Consider the following 21481-nt stretch of genomic DNA (forward strand, 5'->3'; position numbering starts at 1 on the left):
AACCACACTGTGTCATCTTGGGCATTCGTGTAGAATCTGAGCCTTGATGTGCAGGGTAGACAACACAGAGAGGGTCCCTAGTAATAGTGAGACGTGGCAAAAGGAGCGTTGCTGGGCCCGATGAGGTTAGAAATACTACCAGGGCCTAAACTTGGGTTGCAGCCTTAAGGACGTACATACTGAAGATGATAGTTTGAGTGTCCTTTGGAGAGAGATGGATCGCGTTCCTGCTCTTCCCTGACAAGGAAGCCCAGCTGTGCTCCTGGGCAGCACATCACAAGTTTTGTTTCCCGGGTTAATAATGAGAAAGGTCGATGTGAGTGTTTTGGTTTACTTTCATATTTGCATGTTGGGGCACCTGGGTGGCTCAGGGGTTGAGCGCCTGCCTTCAGCTCAGGGTGTGATCCCTGGGTCCTGGGGTCGAGTCCCGCATGGGGCTCTCTGCGGGGAGCCTGCTTCTCTGCCTGTGTCTCTGCCTCTCTCTGTGTGTCTCTCGTGAAAAAATAAATAAAATCTTAAAAAAAAATGCATGTTGATGACAGCTGGAAAAAGCTGCACGTTTGTTGTGGAACCTCAGCAGTCCTGTAAGAAACAGGGGTAAAAGCCCCTCTTGCTTGGCCTTCTGCCCTGGGCCTGCTGTGACAGGCACTCTGAGCACAGGCCCCCAGATCTTTTGCACGTGCACTTGTGTGTGTGTGTGTGTGTGTGTGTGTGTGTGTGTGTGTTGAGGGGAAGGCACAACAATGACATCATACGACTGTAATGGCATTAGACTCCACGGTACCCGTAGAAAGCACTCCAGGTGCCCTGTGGAGCTCAGTCTGCCTCCTCTCTGTGGCCCGGGGGGGCTGGGGAGTGCGGAAAAGCTGCTGTGATGAGGGGCGCATCACTCTCCTGCAGGCCCAGAGTGGACAGGACTTGGAGAATGGCCTCCTGGATCATTGGGCCTGAGGTGACTTTGGTGGCCCTCCTGGCTGCAGCTCAACACATGCTGCTCTGTGCCTTGATTTTTTTTTTTTTCAGATGTTAAAAAGGACCACCTCCTTAGTGGTCCAGGCCCTGTAGAGGGACCTTAGGGTCCCTGTCTGCTCAGAGCTTATAATCCTTCACTCCCCTTCATCTTCTGCATCTTTGGCCAACTGCAGAGGAAGCTACTTTGAAAGGTGCTTCTCCCCTGACCCCGACCCCATATCCTACCTCATTTTCTGACCCCATCTCCCATCCCTCCCTATGCCGTCCCCACCCTGGGTCCCCCTGCTCTGGGAGCCCTGGCTGGAGGAAGCTTACTCCCGTGACCTCGTGTGCTATTAGTTACAAATAAGCTCCCCAGGGAGGTTGCCTGTCCTGGGCTAGCCACCTTCGGGGTGCACATTGATCCAGACAGTGTGCTTTGCTGGGACCCAGCATGCCCCATCTGCAGCATCCTACAGCACCCTCTCCAGGCCTGTGGGTCTGACCACAGCTTCTGCAGGGCCCTCCTGGCTGAGAGCTCTTCCTCTAGCACCTTATTCAGGTGACTGAACATTTACTCAGAGTCTCTGTGCTGCACTCGTGGGCCTGTTCCCTACAGCGGGCACTTGTGGGTATTATTTAAGATTGCTTTTTCGATTTTGAATTCCCTCAGTTTTACACTGACTCATTTAAGTTTGCAAAAACATTTTTTAACCTAGAAAAGTTTCTTGAAAAAAATTTTTACCCCTACACTTTTCTTTTTTTGGGGAGAGAAGGAGTAGGGAGGAGCAGAGGGAGAGAAAGAATCCAAAGCAGTCTCTGCACTCAGCATGGAGCCTGACATGGGGCTCGATCTCATGACCCTGAGATCATGGCCTGAGCCAAAATTAAGATGCTTAAGTGACTGGGCCACTCAGGCACTCCTACCCACAGTCCTTTTTATTCACGTTGACTTCTGATGTCAAAAGAGCTCCAAGTTCATTTCTAGAAATTAGTTATAAAAGCAGCAACAACTGTCTAAAGGAGGTGGGCTTGTGCTTTGTGGGCTTCAGGATTGCCTCTGTTGGTAGGAGGGGCTTCCAAATGGAAGGTTGATGTGTCTGGTTGCCTCAGGAGCTGCCATATTGGGGAGTTGCCTCTCACGAGCAGGTAGTCCTCAAGTTTCATAGCAGTCTCCCCTTCTCGCAGGGCTTTTCTGCTCTTGGCTTCTCACCAGAAGCTGCCTGACATGGTTTTGAAAATGGAGCTGAGGCAAGGCGTTGCCTCAAGAGGAGGACGTGTTGCCAGGGTAATCTCAGGGGCTTGCTGGATCCAAGAAGGAGCTTGGGTGGTAGCTCAAGAAGTTTCCAAGGAGACCTGGGTCAGTTTTTAAAGTTTCTCTAAAGGTGTAGCATAGTGTATTCTAGAAATATTTTTCATGGGTCCAAAAAGGTATTCTTTTGCTAAGCCCTGCCCACCCTTTTCCCAAAACAGCATGGCCACCGTGCCAGGGAGACAGGGTTACGCGCCATGGTTGCTTATGGATTATTCAGCACCAGTGATGCCAATCAGTGATGATCCTTAAGGATGGCCTTGTTCTCAAGGTACCTGTATTAGAGCCCATTGTGGGGATGCAGTTCAGCAAGGAGCACAAGCTTTGCTAGTTGCCACTGGAAAGGTAGGGAGGCCTTGACTGCCAGGACCCGGTTGTGAGATGACCCACGTCTGTGGCCCGGATGAGGCTTGCTTCCCTGTGAGTTTCTGCTGCTGAACTCAGAGTGAGCAGGGTCTCTGGAACCACATTTCAAAAGGACTAGTACTTTTCCACCATAAATGTGTTGTTAAAAGTAACAATGTCCAGGACACTTGACTGGCTCAGTTGGAGGAGCGTGTACCTGTTGATCCTAGGAGTTGTGAGTTCGAGCTCCATATTGGGTGTAGAGATTACTTAAAAAAACAAACAAACAAACACACACACACAAAAAAAACCCTTAAATTTTATTTTAGTTTTTGAAGATTTTATTTAAAATAAATAAATAGTTCTCTCTCATTCATGAGACACACACACACACAGATCGAGGCAGAGGCATAGGCAGAGGGAGAAGCAGGCTTCCTGTGGGAAGCCCGATGTGGGACTCCATCCCAGCACTCTGGGTTTAGGACCTGAGCCAAAGGCAGGCACTCAACTACTGAACCACCCAGGTGCCCAGAAACTTAAATGTTAAACTAACAATGTTCACAAACCTCAAGATTTTTTTTGGAATGCATTTACAGTCTCCTCTCATCTCACTAAAAAATGAGAGAAGGGATAAATGACCAGAATGATGAATTTGTCTAAAATAAATGTATGCATGGCAAAAACATGTCATGAAGTTAAAAAAGGGGTAAACTGGAGAAAAATAATGCCAGTTTCTATCACAGAGAAAGAGCTAATTTCCTTAATACATAAAGAATGTATCAATAAAAGCCAGTAACCTAAACTGAAAAATTATCAGAAGGTACAAGCAGTTCAGAGAGAGGGCTGACCAGTGACAGCTGAGCATGGCGATAGTCAATCTCACCAGTAAGTAAAGAAATAGCAACTTTAAAAACCCAATAAAATACCATTTTCAAAGATCATGTTGCCAAAAATGAAAGTTTTATCAGCACATGCTAGAGAATAAATACTGTAATAACATGTATGGCAATAGATGGAAACACACCTGTGTGGTGAGCACCGGGGAGTGCTGGGTAGAGATGCCGAATCACCGTATTATCCACCTGAAACTAACATAACACCGTGTGTCAATTATACTTCAATTAAAATTTTTTTTCTAATTGTTTTTATTTTTAATTTTTTGACATTAAAACTAGTAAGTCAGATTGATTGATTGATTGATTTATATTGGAGTTCAGTTCGCCAATATATGACATATCACCCAGTGCTTATCCTGTCAAGTGCTCAATTAAAAAAATGTAATAGCATAATGTGTTGACAGGAGTGTGAGGAAATGGGCAGCTTTAAACTCTTGGAGGACAAGTAAGTGGTGGAGCTTCTAGCAATTTGCGAATACTTCTCAAAGTGACCAATGCCTGTTAATCTGTCCATTTGTCCAACAGGTGACACGTGTACGTGTGTGAAGTGAAAGGTATGCAAAACTAGGCGTCCCTCCTGAGGCCTGCAGAAAAGATGAGGCTTTTCCCCAGAAGTGTTCCTTACCCCAGTGGGATTCTGTGCTGGGGCTACGGCATTGCTTCTGCTCCCCCACCTTCCCTCTCCCCTTGGCTGCTTTTTCTGCTGGTTTTATTTTCACCTGGGTTTTCTCTTTTGGATGGCAGCCCTGGGTTTTCATTCCCAGCAGAGAGAGGGCGGCCCCAGCAAAGTTTGGGACTTGCCTTTTGTTGGGATCCCCCCCTTACCTGTGAGCAGAGGAATGGAATGTTCTATATGTTGACCTAGACCTGAGTAACTCTCTCATTTTTGTTAAAAGACAGGCTCCAGCTCTATGATTCGCGGCTCCTCCCTCTTCCTTCCTACTTTATGTTCCCCAGCGCATCTTTGCCCCATGTTACTGTGTTCTTGCCTTTTTACAAATGAAGCAGCGGAGTCTGAGACTTACTGCAATTTTGAGATACTGTGATTTCGTGTGTTACTATCAGATGATAGTCATCACGTCAGTCTTAGGAGGCAGACATTGTTTGCATTTTGCAGATGAGAAACACTGTGGATCAGAAAGGTGAAGCACTTTGTCTGAAGTCACAGAGCAGGTAAGTGGCAGAGCTGGAGCTGGACCCAAGTCGTGGGCAGAGACTCGGTGCTTCACAGGCAGTGAAGCACCTGCAGTGCCCTGGCCTGGCTTTCTGACATGCTCATCTTAGAGCATTGGCTTTCTGCACTCATTCCCTGGAAAAGTTGCTCAGCCAGATTGGGGAGGAGGGGGGTGGGGGGAGGAGTGAAGCTTCTGGGCAGAAATCAGCAGGTAGAGATGCAGAAGTGGTGGGTACCAGAGAGGAAAGCTTAGGAAGGGAAGGTCTGTCCTAGGGTTCTTATAAATCAGAAGAGTTAGAAGAAATTCAAAATTTAAAAACTTTGTGATTAAGATTTGAGTTCAGTGCCCTTCATTACAGATGAACATGTCACACAATATTTTTCGAAGTAGATGAATGCATGGAAAGTGGGACCACTTTTGTTTTCCTTCCCACGTGTCATGAGATTTTTGTGTTCTCTTAAGTACGTTCTAAGATTAATTATGAGAATCAAACTGCCAGACACTTAAGATAGAAATGTATGGTAGTGATATTCAGAGATGATTAAATGCTGTTTCCTCTTCTCATGTAAAAAAACCCCAAAACAGACTGAACTTTATATTCTGGAATCCAGCATGGATTAACAAATCCGAAACCCCCGCTCTCTGCCCCTCAACATGTGATTCATCTGTCTTTGGTCTGTGCTCATGGCTCACGGCAGAGAGAATATGAAGGGGCCGCTGCCTGGGGCAGTCACACCTTCCAGAGGGTCTGCTTTATCTCTTGGGTGCATCTTTGCGACCCCCACTTAACCCAGAGAGAGCAGCAGAGTAGGGATTTTCAGAAGTCTTCTGAGGGATAGAAGAAGGGCGCTTGGTGATGAGCTAGTTGGTGTTCAGAATAGAAAGAGTGGGGCAAGGAGGCATTTGCTGAGGGCGTATGGACTAGCCAGAGCCGTGCCCCGCATCCAGGGTTCAGGCTGACCCATGGGGCGTGTGCAGTGTCTCTTCCTGTCATCAGGCAGGTTGTCACTGACCCACTGGGAGAAAACATGTAAGTTGAAGCGTTCATCTAGGATGTTAGGGCTCAGAGCCCCTGGAACTAGCCTGTCTGTACATTAGAATCACACTGGGGACTTGGAGTTGCAGAAAGAGGCCGGCTTAGGGCTTGAGCCTCCTGACTGTGGCCTGGTTTCTGTTCCAGCCACCCAGGGGACTTATCGAATCTAGCCCCAGCCCTGTCCCCAGGCGGGGTTGCTCAGGTCCCTCTGTCTTCTCTTGACCTTCCAGCCACATTACACTTCTGGGCGGGGATGCTGGACCAGCCTACTGGCCTCCAACACTTGATTTGGAATAATGGAAGTTGAATTAACACATACTTGGATTAGACAGTGGATAATAATCTATATTATTATACAACTAACCCATAGTTGTTATTAATCTCTGCTTATTGTTAACATTGCACGGGGCTTCATTCATTCATTGGCTTCCTAATGCAAACAGTTGTGCACAGTCTAATATCCTCCCTGCCAGTCTGTGTGGCCAGAGAGAGAGAAGCCGGGAGTTATTTCTCTGCATTGCTCTCCTGCATCTGAAACCAAGCCCTGACCTTCTCTCCCAGGCCCTTTGTCATACAGCAGGGATGGGAACAAAAGACTTTTATTTCACCTGCCCAGGGCACCAGGCACAGCAAAGGAAGCCCTCCCCAGGCTTTGCAGTTCCCCAGCAGCTGAGCTCAGAAAGCCTTTATCCTCTTCTGATATTTACTCAACACCTGACACCTCCTGGGAATCTTTAAAATTGTTCTTGAAAGAAACCATTCTGCTGCAAGTACCTATTTTTAGACTTTGTAAAGCTTTTCTGTCTGCCTAGCCTGCTGTTTGAAAGGCACCAGGATCTTTTGTCTTTAAAAGTTCAGCACCCTTGGGCTAGTTCTCCATCTGAGCCCCCCATCACCCCCCAACCCTGGAATGCTCTGGGGGTAGATCTCTTCACTCTGACCAAAACCAAAAACCACAGGTTTGACCTTTACACCAGAGTGGTTGAAATTACACAACTGGCCGGGGAGGGGGGGGAGTAAGAAGCTACTTCTAAGCAGTGAACCTTGGACTAAAGTGAGTATGAATTGGTAGGTCTTGGAACTCTCCATCTGCCCTGGACACCTTTCACCTGTCAGCTGAACTGGTTTGAGTTCTGGACCTGACAGTTGACCAGCCGGGTTCAGCCCAGGTACACCTGATGGTTACTAGCTTACGATGGCAGCAGCTCTCAAGTCCTGGCACAAGCTATGTAAAATGCGATTAAGACGTTAATGTGGGCCCTGAGCACATTCTGGTCAGCCCTGGGCTAATCTCTTTGGCCAGAAGTGTTTTTTTTTTTTTTTTTTACATGACCCCATAGGTTGTAACTGTAATGGCAGTGATGATTCAGAGTGAAGCCCACAGTCCAGGGGCAGTGGTAGGGGCAGTTTCAGGTCTTCTCTTGGCCTTTTCCTGTTTCCCACCTTTGTCCTGTTCTTGTTCTCTCCCTCCCTCCCTCGCTTCATGCGGGCCACACGAGAACTGGAGCGTCTTTAACTTCATAGTGTGCACTAAAGCTTCAGGAGGGGACTGTTAGCCTTCTATGACCCTCTCAAGTGATCTCAAGGAGATCTTAAAAACAAGAAGAACCAGAAAAGCAGCTAAGCAGAGGCATGCAGGCAATATTTTGGAACAATCAGATAATGATGGAAATGTATTAAGATGACCATGTCTGTGCGGAGATCAGTAAACTCTAATTTTTACAACCAGATTATACCTTGTGGCATGCAAATATTTGGAGAATGGCGTGCAAGCACGTATACCTCTTTACCCCTTTTGCAGGTAGAATTCCCTGTGAAGCCAGAGAGCTACGTTCTTGTGTCACAATGTCCAAGAATGAATCTCACGGACAAAAAGGAGTGAATAAAGTGATAGAAGTTTATTAAGCAAGGATACAGAATAAAACTCTCAGGAGCAAGAGGGATCCTGACAGGGTTGCCACCGGGGGCTTGTAGGATTGGTCTTTTTTTTTTTTTTTTAAGATTTTATTTATTCATGAGAGACACAGAGAGGCAGAGACACAGGCAGAGGGAGAAGCAGGCTCCATGCAGGGAGCCTGATGTGGGACTCGATCTGATCCGTGATTCCAAGATCTTGGTCTTTTATTGAAAGCCAACCAGGGAAACTAAATCCTTTTAAGATCTCTGTTGGATATCACCATTGAGTTAAGGACTAGTGACAACACCTTCAATGGCTTCCTACTTAGGGTCCGGTAATTCTTTTTGGTCACATGTGGCTGTAATAACAAGACCCTACCTCTGGCACTTAGGACAGAATGGTCTGGTTTGCTTCTTTATCTCTGGTTTCCTTTCACCTCCACATTTTTGGGATTTTTGTGAGCCCGATTCCCTGACCACCCTCTAGCCCCACCTGTCCCTTACCTGTAGCTGACAGGCTCTGGAGCTAATCATCAGGGCAGCCTGAAAGATACTGAAAGCCTGGGCCACAGTCCTCAGGAAGACCATGAATAAAGTGTTTATTAACCTACTTTGAGGTTGGCTTTCTTTTGGCCCACAGTAGGACTTCCCAAATAAATGTTTGATTCATGCTATTAAAGTAGATAAATTGAATATTTCCTATGGAATTCCCTTAAGAATTAAAACTCTGAAAAACCAAGTGTTCCTTTAGGCACAGTTTTACTAAAATTTGGGAAAAAGAAGAACATACATACATACATACATACATAGAAGAGCTTGGAATGGGCTCACCATAAAAAAAAATTAACACCTAAATTTTCTTAAGTATCTTATTGAATGATGTTGATATATTGAAAGAAAAATGTACATCCCTGATGATCTACCTAACCTACTTCAGAAAACTCTCCTCCTAAGGAAATAGCTTGGAATGTATTATGTCTGTATATCCTAAGGATATATGTATATGTTACACACATATGCATGATATATGTTTTATACAATATTTATATTTTACATATACATCCAGAGGATTAGCTCTAAGGATGGAGCTGTCAGGGAGCAAGAATGTCCCGTGGCTTTCAAGGTCCTGCTAGCCAGACTAAGTCAGATTGACATAAGACAGAGTAACAGGAGAAAATCAACTTCAGTAGGGTAAGTAAGGGGAATTCATACAGACAGGGAAATCCCAACGACAAGCACAGGGAGGTGTATGTGTCATTCTGAACTAAGGAGAAGGGGGTGGGGGGCGAGGGGTCTGGGCTTCCAGGGGAAGGACTGTAGTTCACAAGGAGATGAAAAAGAGTCAGTGTTTGGTATATACATGTTTCCTGGGCCGCTCAGAGACAATGGGACACAGAGGACTGATCAAAGAGACCTTGCTAGGTTAGGTTCTTCTTTGTCCAAAAACTCAACCTGGTTCATAGAATACTGTCGTTATCTATGTTGATCACTGTTCCTGGAGCAGGCCCCTCTAACTCCGTTTTAGGTAGTTGCGGGGGAGTTAAAGAGCTTGTCCTGAATCTACAGGGTTTGATCGCTTTTTAACTCAAAATAATCATCATGTCAAAGTGACGTATTTGGGTGCAGCATGCCCTTGTTCCCTACAAAGCATTGTTTATCATAATGACGGTTAAAACAATCTAAAATAGTTGAATTGTAGTAGATCTCTAAAACAGAATAGTATGAAGCTGTTAAAAATGATGCAGGTATGTGATGACATGGAAACATAGCCAATGAAAAAGTAAGTTACAGATGGATCTGTATAATTTGAACCCATCTTTCTATAGGAAACCTATACAAACAGAAATATAGACGATCTGAAAGGGTGGTAATGTGCTAACGTGTTAATAATCCTAGAGAAGCGGATTCCTGGGTTTCCTTCACCTGTGTGTGTGTGTGTGTGTGTAATTCTCCTGTAAGGAATCTACATTGCCTTCGTAAAGATCGGAAAAGCTTCAGTTTTAGAAAAAGAAAATTACTTCTTTAGTGAGTGAGCACCTGTGATTTGAACCTCATGATTGACCTTTTACCTCTGTTGTTTAAATCCATCTTCTTGCACCTTCAAGAGAACTAAAGCAGTGATTAAAAGAGCTTAAAATGACAAACTCAGTTGCTGAGTGGAGTACTGATAATTATAATGGCTGAGATTTTTAGTTGACATTTGATACAATGGATACTTTTTTTTTTTTACTGGTAAGTTTGGATTTTTTAAAAAGATTTTATTTATTCATGAAGACACAGAGAGAGGCAGAGACATAGGCAGAGGGAGAAGCAGGCTCCCCGAGAGGAGTCAGATGCGGGACTTGATCCTAGGGCCCCGGGAATCACAACCTGAGCCAAAGGCAGATGCTCACCCACGGAGCCACCTAGGTGCCCAGTATATTTGTATTTTTATAGCAGAAGCTGCAGTGTTTACTACACTTTATTGAAGATTAGAAGCTTGATCTTTGTAATGGGAAGCTACATAATGAAGCCTGTTCAGAATGGTGCTGAAGTAAGTGAAGCTCTGAGCCCAAAGGCCCAGCGATGGTGGCCGCAATTTCAGAGTTCAGAAGCTGTTTCTCTGTTTGGGTTTTGCAGCTGACTTCCCTGGGCTGAGGCCGTGAGAAGACTGGCTCCGGGATAATTGGCAAATTACTAAGGAAGACATTGCCCTTACTCTGTAGCATAAAGTGTTACTGGTGAGATGGACTCCTTAGAAAACCATTACATTAATGTAGAACGTGGTGTATGAGCTAAATCCTAAATTGTGTGCACAGATGATACATATTGAAGGCATCAGGCAAATAAGACCCAGATGGCCGGCCCTTCCATCCCGGAAGCCCCAGTGCCAGCATGGTACTCCGCACATGGCAGCAGCTTGATAAGTGCTTGCTGAATGAGATAGCATCGGAGTTGGATTTTCAAGCCTGGGTTCCTATATGAGCCTGGATCATGAAACCGCAGGACAAGGGACTGTGTGCCTTACATACGAGCATTCTGGGATCAAGAGATTAAATGTGTGCTCAGGATCACAAATGATTCCCAGTCTTCAGCACCATTGACTGTACGTAGGGTGCCCATTGATTGAGTAGCGCAAGGAGAAGGTGGCGGGCAGATTCTTCTACGACTCTTGCTGATTTCAGGAAGGGTAAGATGTTAAGTTGCCTTAAATCAAGCAGAGAAGGTAGTTCATGGCATCATCAGGGTTAGTTTGTGGGTCTCCTGACTCCTGGCTCATCCAGGCTAGAGATTGTACCGCTCGCCGTCATGGTCTTTGCTGGGCTGCCTTGGACACGCTCCGGTTCCTTCGTTTCCTGCCTAGCCCGATGCCGATGTCACTGCTTTTTCCTGGGTTGGTTGGTGGGAGCGCAGCCCACAGGCCCTTGCTTCAGTCTTTCAGTGGAACTTCCTGTCTATTCGTGTCCACGGTGATGTGCTGGGAGCCAGAGAACACAAGAGTTTCGGGCCTCCAGGAATTCATCATCAGCTGCTAATCTGAGCTCAGCGTGGCCCTTGAACATAGGCCATAGATTTCCAGACACTTAAGAAGGGGGGAACGTGTTAATGCATGGAGTTGTCTTTCTGCCTGCTTGCTTAAGTTCTGATTGTTTTAAAGAATCAATATTTAAGGTGGATATTGTCCTGTTCCAGCATAACACAGCAGCCTGTAGGGCCTCGGGGTGTGCTTGTGATCACCACCGAGCTTCCTAAAGTGGCTGAAAAGAGAGCAAGGCCAGTGTAATGGGTGGTGGAGGACTGTATGCAGACTGTATTTCTTAACAAAAGCTATTTTATCTTTTTTTCCAGTTTATATACATGGAGACACTTAGGAGAGAACTAATTGTAATACTGGCGAGCTATTTTATATACGAGAGTATATAAAAATATACATTTGATTGGCAGACAATGAAAGCCACCTCTTGAATTAATCTGGTACAGGCATACCTGCTTTGCTGGGCTTTACAGATCCTGCTTTTGAACACAAAGTGGAGGTTTGTAGCAACCCTGTATCAAGCCGATCTGTTGGTGCCATTTTTCCAACAGCATTGGTCACTGTGTGTCTCCGTGTCACATTTTAGTGATTCTCCCAGTGTCTCAGATGTATTCATTATTATATTTGTTATGGTGACCTGTGATCCATGGTTACAACTCACTGAAAGCTCAGGTGATGTGGTTAGTGCTTTTTAGCAATAAAGTATTTGTAAATTAAGGTATTTGCATTTTTTAAAGACCTAATGCTATTGCACACGTAGTAGACTATAGTCTGGTGTAAATATAACTTTTATATGTACTGGGAAACCAAAAAATTCATTTGACTCCCACTATTTTGATACTTGCTTTACTGGGGTGGTCTGGAACTGAACCTGAAATGTTTTCAAGGTATGCCTATAGAAAATCTAAATTTTGGTCAGGTACTTAATGTTTTAATTGTTGCAGGTAACCTCTGGAGGTAATGTAGGTAAAAGAAAGGCCATTTTACGGGGTATAAAGTCCTGAGAAATCCTATCTGCATTTGTAAGTAAAGGGGACGTCTTCTTTTATATTCCAAGCAGCTGCTGCTACTATATGAAGAAAGATGCGACCAGCTGTGGCACAGCTGGTCACCCAGGCCTTTTACAGCTGCCTATAAAACCCATATGTACTGTCTTTTCCGGTACTTGCTTAGAAATCCCTTCTGTTGTTGTAGAGCCTATCTATCCCATACCTCCTTAAATATGAATTTTTCTTTTTCGTGGTCCTCACTTCTCTGGCATATTTTCCCTGAGGTTGTCACCTGCTTTTGAATTTAGGTCCCCCTGGACCTAAATATATTCACCAGGGATGGATGAAGTCTTTGGAGGAGTGAAGTGGGTAGGAACATTTTTTTTTCAAACATTTCCTGATGGGCCGCTCTTTGTGACCTGATTTCCAGCACATTCTGCCCTCCAGCCGCACAGAGCAACCCCCCTGAACCCATCTAAGTGTTGCTCACTGGCCAGGGCTTTGCTCAAAGGTAGCCCCTTCTTCGTTATGTCCTGGGTCTTCAGCTGGTCTCTTTCCTTGGTAGTGATGCCTGCCTGTATCTTCCAGTTGGCTCTTGGCTGTTGTGTTTTATACCAGCTCTTTGCTCCTGTTTTCTCTGTCTTGGGGATGTCATTCTTTGTAACCCAAATCACCAGGTGTTGGATTGGAGACAGAAGAGATAGGGATGAACAGAACTTTATCCTCCCCCTTGTAATTAGTAGCCTGATCAAAAGTCTATGGAAAAGAAGGAGGGTGGGGGAAGAAGATGTGGGGAAGAAAAAAAAAGAGGGGTTGTCCTTGAGCAGCCAAACTCATTTTTCAGAAACTCCGTAAAGCAGGAATTCAGTAAGCCCCTTCTAGAAGGATGGGTTGACGATGGTGTGGGGCCCATGACTGCAATATGCAAGAGTCACCACCAGATGGTGATGACAGCTTCTTGGCCCCGGCGGGACTCTGGGACTCCCCCTCCCATCGAAGGTCTCTATAAGCCCAGCTCCGAAGAGGGTACTCGGGCCATTGTCATCCCTATGAGAGACTAGTATACTAACCAGCCCCTGAATTCATATGAAGAAATCATTGCCTTTGAAAAGGAAGCATTAAAGAAAAAGACTTCTGGCTCAGTTAAGTGCTTTTCTCCCCCCATCAACATTCTCGACTCTCAGAAGTGGGCACGTGAATGTTTTTGGCCCTGTAGCGTGGAATGTTACAAGGAATTTGGGTCAGAAACCTCCTCTAACTCTGGCTGCAAGTTGGTACACCTGCCAGGGTGTGGACTTTGGGGCCCATGATCTAGCTTTTGCCCCTCGGATGCCAAAATGATTTTTACCTTGACCCCCCCGCCCCCAACCTGTTGGAGATGTTGGTTAGAATAGAGAGTGGGAAAACATCTGCTGTTGGATGTGTATGTGGATCAGCTTTTACATCAAGGGTTGGTAAAAGGGGTGATTAGTTGAGGACAGTATGATCAGAGCCACAAGCTTTTGGGAGGGTACGTGAATGTGGACGGGGCCACAGGCCCATGGACCGGGATCAGTTTCTCCCCGCAGGGATCTCATTCCTCACGTGCTCATTCCACATAGAGGAGGGCAACTGAGCAATTACTGAAAGACCAGTATCCAGAAGGATTTCTTCATTTCCTTGAGTGTCCTTCTTTTCAACAGCGGCATGAATGTTTTAAGGGGAAATGCCATTGATTTTCAAAAAAGGGACATTCTGTGTGCCTTCGGGTTCCTAAGGTCCCGGGGTCACCTCGGCCAGGCCAGATGTGTGCGTTTCTCATAGGCCAGCTGGCTGTCAGCCTTCCTGATGGGTGTTCTGCTGCGGGGGCAGCGTCGTGGGACCGGGTCTTCTGTCTCTTGAAGCCACCGAGTTGGTCCTGTAGTCATTGGTTCTGCTGCCTCAGATGAGCGGCTTCCCCTCTTCCCCACATTTGAATTTGCTCCTGATTTGATCGAGGCGCAGGCATCAGCAGCAGCTTCCAGCCCAGACAGGCTCCGGCACAGCACCAGCCAGTAGGGCTCAGGGTGCCTGGGGTGGGTGGCCGTGCCCGGAGCCCCACCTGGGCGGTAGCCCCACCTGGGCCGTAGCGGCTGCAGAGCCCTCCCCTGGAAACACCTCCCGCCCAGGCTGCTGATCACCTGTCAACGGGGGGAGCGGCAGAGACCGGGATTTCTCCTCCCTGCTGCTGTTGTCAGGGGAAACAGACAACCATCTGCATCTACACTGGCCTCTCCCCGACTCTCTCCTCTTCCTGCCCAGAATCCGGTAAGTGCCACAAAGGGCTTCGCTTTCCCTGCTTAATGGCAGGAGAACGTTCTCTTTATAATGGATCTGTTAGCTTTGATCTAAATTATGTCAGAATTGGGGGAATTATTTGATCTTTTTTTTTCCTTTTGTGCCAATTCAACACGCTTGGCATGATTCAGAAACCAAAATCTATACAGTGAAATATTTTAATTACGTGTTTAACCTATGTCATCCTGGTTTGAGACCTGTTTTTTTTTCCCCAATGCTCTGAAAAACTATTACAGATAGCGCTCTTCCGCCCCCCACACCCTTTTATGAATAAATTACTGCATTTGTCATGACTGTGTTCCTGAAATGTCAAAAATAGATACAGTGAAGGGATCTGTCGTGCAGAGTTCGGAAATTTGGTACAGAAACTCCAGGTGAAATGAGGATAGGTCTTTTATCTAAAATGTTTTCTTGTTAGACTTCATTGTTAAGTTTAATTTAAACGTAGCAAATGCTGTCAGATAGGTCATGGTGGGACAGGCGTGCCTCTTCATTGTTGTAGATTGACCTCCTCGCACACCTCCCTTGTTTTATAACCTTTACAGGAAATGCTTGAGGATGAGTCACATGACTCCTAACTTTAGTTTTCCACTTGTCTTCACGCAGATTAAATGATTTTGCTCTTCTGTGGATGGATATCCTCTTAGGAACTTTGCAGAATTGTGAATCAGGTGACTGATCATCTTTCCCCCACATTTTCCGGGCTCCAGGCAGATAGACTTGTATTCCCCTTAAGAGAAAATAAAAAGCCAGCACTTCCATTTTCTGGACTCTTAAGTTAGAGTCCTCACGTGAAAGGCTGTTGCAAATATCTACAGAAATCAATCTCCATGAATCCGCTGTCTGTCCATCTCAGATGAATCTTACTAGCAAGAATTAGTGTGGTTCTGGTGTTTTTGTTTTTCTTTTTACTTCGGTCACAAAAATGCTTTATGGCAGATACCTAATTGGAGGGAAATTAAATTATGTAATACCAGAATAAAAAAGCAGGGCAGTGCTTGCTCTTTTTGGGTGGGTCCATAGCAACAAGGAAGTGTGGGGCTGCCTGCACCCGAGGGTGGCCGAGGAGCTGGTGCTCATCTGAGCTGGGGAGGACGGTGTGCGTGGAGGAAGCCTGACCCCGTGCAGCCACTTGCAGTGTGTCAGGAAGAACACTTGTCAGAAGTCTTCAAAACCGTGGCTGTTTGTAATGTGTGAAATTGAACTTCTGACCCTGTTTGCTTGATGGTGGCTTGTGGTTTTGTGTGAGAATTGAGGGCTGCTGGGTCCCTGGAGGTGGGAGAAAAGGCAGAGAGCAGCTTCGTGAACAGGGAAATGCCGTCCTCCTCCTGTGTGGCTCCTAATCGTGGAGTCGAAACCATCGCCTTAAAAGGAGATGTTTCGACCAAGAAATGGAAAATTGGAGAGACAAACTCTGCACACCTTAGCTGTTTATAATTCCTTACCTGGAAACTGCCTTGCATATGAGGTGACACCTACACCTCCTAAGGGGTAGGGAAGAAGAAAATAAACCCTGAAGAATTAGCTGCGGCTCTGGGTGGAGAACACTCTGGAAGACAAGAAAAAAGTGCCCCCACCCCACGCCCAGTCCTCGCCAGATGCCCCTGTTTGGTTCTGGGCCTTCTGTGCCATTGAGGTGCCCTTCTCCTGAAATGACCCAAATGCTGTGTTTGGCAACAAGAGGCTGGGACTTTATCTAAATGCATTTTTTCAGCTTGTGAACTCTCATTCTTTGCCAAGAAGCCTGAGCTCCTGGTTAATGATCTTTAATGTAAATGATCCTATGCCGTGATTAACGTTTAGCTTGGTTAGTACCACACAGGCTGAACTCCCTGGTCCTCCCCTGTGGTTTATTCTCTGCCAGCCATCTGCCCACCTGTAGAAACTGGGCACAGCCAGTTCTCTCGTTATGTGTGCTCTTTCCCTGGGGGTGGCTGGCTGGCAGGGGGGTGGTGGGGTGTGCAGATTTGGTGTGAGCCAGATGGGGTGGAAGCAGAGATACTCAGTGGAAGGCAGCAGCTGCAGAGGGCTCCTGAAACCCAGAGATCCATCTAGAAGAGCCCTGGTGCTGAGCCTGCTTCCTTTCTTTCTTTCTTTCTTTTCTTTTTTTTTTTTTTTTTTTTTTGAGCCTGTGTTCGAGAGGGCTGCTCACACTCTCCTTCGGGTGGTGGTGATGATGTTGGGTGAGCAACATCTCCCAGTCCAGGAGCCGATGGCCTGGGTCTCTAAGCCACCTTGGCAACCACCTGCTCTCCTCACCTTCTTTCCAAAAGGACATCAGTGGACTTCCCCTCCTGAAGGGTAGAGGCCTTGACATGGCCTTGTGGCCAGAGGCTGGATAGAGTTAACTGTTGTCTCCTAACCTAAATACATTGTGGTGGTGAGTTGTACACGTTCACATTGTACACCAAGGGGAAGATAAGGAATAGCTTCCATGACCACAGAAATGAGGGATGTGTTGATGGTTTTTAAGAAACGGCTTTCACAACCAGTAATTAAAAAAAAAAGCCAGTGGCAACCAAACCTGTAGTCTCTAAAGAACTTACTGGTCCTATTTCACTGTTGATGATAGAAGTATTTCTCTCCTCTCCACCCCCAAATGAAGCTGAGTGACATGTCGGGAGCCTCGGGACCTTAGCCTGAGGCATTTATGAGGCACACACTTAAATTAGCTCTTTCTTCTTTCATTGGCCTTAATCTTCTTTTAGGGAATGGGGTCTGTTTTAATCGCTGGTGGCAAAATGACCCTCGGGCGGTGTGCCCATGGTCCTCTGAGGTGGAATGTGGGTAGGTTGGGTGGCACCCAGTGGTCATGAGTTGTCCGTTTTGGCTTCTTTCCCAGACCAAGTGCTTTGTGCTTGGTCGGTTCGGCTGCTGCGTGTAGAATCTGATGTTTACTTTAGAATCCTGGGATGGAACAGATTAAGAATGATTTCTAACCCCAATTCCTTGTTTCTGGGGAATTATCAAGTCTATACATTGTATTTATTTCTTGTTTTAAAAAGTACTAACTCAATAATGGAAGGAAAACCTTAATTTTGCCTCTTCAGTCATTCATGGTGATAATGTTTTCTGAGACAATATGGGTAGAGATATGGGCTGGGTAAAGGATTTTTTTTTAAATGTTATTTAATCTCTATTGAAATCATATTGTATTTATTTATAGATCTCATGAATTCGTTTAAGGCAAAGGTTCTCAACCAGGGACAGTTTTATCTCCTCCCTCCCAGGGGGGCATTTGGCAATGTCTGGAGACATTTTTGACTGTCTTTTAGTGGGAACAGGCCAGGGATGCTGCTTGGCCTTTCACAGTGCACAGGATGACCCTCCACCACGAAGAAGTGTCTAACCAAAGTGTCAGTAGTTCCGACAGAATCCTTGCTATAAATACAGGACATACAAAATTTAAAATGTCACCAAAAATCTGAAATCTCTCGGTAGCCTCTCCATGAATGAGTTAAAGGTAGTTTTTTGTTTGTTGTTGTTTTGCAAAAGTGCTCAATGGGGCCTGGTAGAATTAACAAATTAATGGAGCATGTGGTTTATATAACAGAGCTTCGAGATAGTAAAATGTCTCTTAAGTTCAGATTACGGGCAAAGGCTCTTATTTGAATGTAGTTTATCTAGTAGTGACTAGATAGTTTGCTAAGCACCATCGGCCTGAGCGGAGGATTTCTGATTCCTGTTCACCTGTCAGGAGAAGCTCCCCGTGTGTGGAATTGCACCTCGGCAGCTGGTGGGGAGACCTGGTTGTGTGCGTGCCTCAGAGGCCTTCCGTGACCCAGACAGGGGCAGGTGGCTCTCTTGCTAACCCCACTGTGCTGTTGGCAACCAACATGAGAAGAAATTGTTGAATTTTCAACACAGAAGGGGATTAAAAAAAAAAGATTTTGTTTATTTATCCATGAGAGGGACAGAGAGAAGCAGAGACACAGGCAGAGGGAAAAGCAGGCTCCCCAAAGGGAGCCCAATGCGGGACTCCATCCCGGGACCCCAGGATCACGACCTGAGCCAAAGGCAGACACTCAACCGCTGAGCCACCCAGGCGCCCCAGGAGGGGATTTCAGAATCCATTTAGTCTAATACCTTCTCCTTTGAGACCAACTCAAGCCCAGAAATGTGGGCTTTCCTTTTCTAATAATTCTGACGTGGTTTCTTCCATCCCTGTTTCAGTTCTTAGGGCAGTTTGTGCGGAAGCACTTAATGCATTCACCTCCCGTTAATCCTGTGCTCACCTCCCCCACATGAGCTGTCATCCTGCCTTGCTCTCTGAAATCTTTCAGGTTAACTTTCCATCCTTTTTTCCTTCCGACTTCTTCATTGGATCGAATTAACTTTGGGGATGGGGCAGTGGCTGACATGCCTTTGGGGCCCGGCAGTCCCCACAGAAGCATTTTGTATTTTTCTGACTCCAGGAGTTGGCCTGAGTTAATGATACAAAAGCCTAGCATGACTGGCCCAGCCTTGGTATCTGAACCTGACTTCCACATTGGTGTTCCTGATACCATAACTCACTTTTCACACCTGGAAATTCATTACCTATTCGACAGGTTCTTTAAGAGGATGGTCACTGGAGCTCTAGATCAAGGTTGGTCTGTGGAAGAGCTGATTCTTGATGACGTTTCATCCAATATTTGCATTTCTCTGCCCCTGAGAAGCATCGTTTTAGTCCTTTATGCTTGTATTTATCATATTTGCTGAAATAACCTTCCCGGGCAGTGAATTTGAAATTGTGGGAAGATCAAAATTGCATCCTGGAACAGGGAAAGGACGTTAGGGGACAAACAGGAAGTCTGAATAAAGCAGGGATTTCAGTTAATGATAATGTATCAACCTTGATTCATTAATTGTAACAAATGTACCAAACTAATGTAAAATTTAATAATGGGGGAAACCAGATTATGTGGTATATGGGCGCTCCCTGTACTGTCTCTGGGATAATTCTGTGAGTCTAAGCTGTTCTCTTAAAAAGGTCTAATTTTTTTTTTTAACTACCATTTTATTAAAGGACATGGTAGTAAATGTTAGTGATTTTTTTTTTTTCTTCTTTGGAATAAGCTGCCGCAGAGCTGAATTCCTTGTTTACCTCTCAGCTTTCTGCTCAGGATAGCCATGAAGTACCTCTTTCCAAAATGCACCCAAATCGGTTTGAGCAATTTCAAGCCATGTTACGTGATGTTAATTGCCTGCCATCGCACTGACTCATTTCTAGGTGGTATATTTAAAAGACCAGACAGAAATTTCAGGTTAAAAAGTTACATCAACAGAAAGTGTATTTGTAGGTGCCAATTGAAACACTGTCGGCTGGGAATGCTACCAGCAATGTGCTAGTTGGACAATGGGACGTGTCCCTTTTTTTTGCTGGGCCTCCAAAGGCATCTGGGTGACAGATGTCACTGTGCAGCCTGGTGTAATTCAATGCCTCTGAAACTGGAATAAGGAACGGTGGTTCCTGCGTTCATAAAGATACAAAATATACATGGGGGCCTATTTGATAAGCCACTAAAAGTGTCAAACATGTATATATTCGGTCGGGAATGAAAATCGGCATGCATATTTTAAAGTTGGACCTGCAGACTTGCAGTTGCTGGTGGTGCCCTGAGGCTCCTGGCCCCCACCACCCTCCTCTGCTGGTGTGGGTACTGGACGTGAAACCAAGGGACCTGGACAGAGGAGAGCTTGGGATTGAACCAGTTTGAGCCAATTACCTTAGTTTAGCAGTGTGCTAGTCATCAGAAATTTTGTTGTGAAAGCAGAATGAGGTCATACAAAATGTATTTGAGTACGGTAAAGTCTGTACAGATGTGGAATATGTTACGTTGTAGTAGGGGGTCAGCCAACCATCCCTTCTCTCCTTGCCTACCTGCACGGTACATTTTATATTAAGAACCTTGACATTCACCTTGGACTAAGGTCAGCTTTGCTGCCCGGCTGTGTACTTTCTTGCATTCTCCCCTGGTTTGCATGTGTGTTAACATTAAAGTTTCCTTGAAGAGTCGATTTTAAAAAAATTCTTCAAGTGTATACAAAAACAAGAGGAAATGGCATGATGGCCAACAGTATCATGAAATCCCATCACCCAGCTTACGCAGTTACTAGCATTTTGCCACTTACTGCTATTGGATACAGTTTAATGTTTCTTTACAATTCTTTTTACCTTGCGGTATATCCCATTAGGGATGTACAATAAAAACACATTTTAAAGTCAAGTGAGATGATGTTTCTGTATATGATTACAGTGCCAACTTGATATATTGTTAGTTTTTGTTCCTTTGTTTTTTCACAATTTTCTTACTATCAGTATATAGAGAATTTCCTCACATATTTTTACATCTGTGCAGTACACCCCAATATGAATGTATTAGAATTTATTCAGTTAATCCCCTACTGATGGACATTAGGGTTATTCCCAGACTTGTCCATTGTTTTTCAGTAGATAGCCTTGTGCACACATCATTTTGTATTTTTGTCTAGGCATTCCAGTGGGGATAAAGGGATAAGATGAAAGAGGCAAGTAAATTCTTCCAGTCTTGTCTGGGTAGAAGTACAACCGCTTGGGAAGCTCACATTCCCTCAAGCTCTGGTCTTCTCTGCAACACCTGACTTAGGAGGTGTGGCTCTTCAGACTATCAGCCTCCCCTTCTGCCCCAGGTTTTTAAAGCTGGAAAGATACCTTAGAGATGGGCTCGTTCTTCTGGTGTTAACAGATGAGGGGCTGGAGACCCCGGGAAGTGAGAGGAGAGCATGAGCCCAGCTCCCCTGTGCCCTGCCCAGCAGTGAGTTGATGGCCTTTCTGTTAAACTCTTGCTCTGCCCATCACTAGCCAGGTGGTATGGTCCGTGGACCAGCAGCATCACCTGGGCGCTTGTTAGACGTGTGGAATCTTGGACGCTGCCCAGATGTGTACTGAGTTCGTCTGCTTCTTGCTGGGCTCCCAGGTAACTCATGCACAGTCCAATTTGGGGGTGCTGGTCTGGTGGCCTACTTCAGGAGGGGACACAGCTGTGTTTTATCAACAGGGACAGTGCAGGCTCCTTCTCAGCAAATAGGT

General features: G+C 45.6%; 1 protein-coding gene across 11 annotated transcripts in view; it reads left to right on the forward strand.

Moving 5' to 3' along the window:
* NEDD4L (NEDD4 like E3 ubiquitin protein ligase) overlaps positions 1–21481 on the forward strand; it is a 342878-nt gene that overhangs the window by 123265 nt on the left and 198132 nt on the right. The window contains exon 1 of one of the 11 annotated variants that reach the window (XM_072757967.1): positions 13776–14400. The exons of 9 other annotated variants lie outside the window; for them this stretch is intronic. The gene's annotated coding sequence lies outside the window, so the exon portion shown is untranslated. Of the gene's footprint in view, positions 1–13775; positions 14401–21481 lie in introns of those variants that run through there. One more of the 11 variants, XM_072757965.1, reaches the window with a different exon arrangement.

The sequence above is a fragment of the Vulpes vulpes genome, chromosome 5, assembly GCF_048418805.1.
Source record: "Vulpes vulpes isolate BD-2025 chromosome 5, VulVul3, whole genome shotgun sequence".
NCBI classification, from domain to species: domain Eukaryota; kingdom Metazoa; phylum Chordata; class Mammalia; order Carnivora; family Canidae; genus Vulpes; species Vulpes vulpes.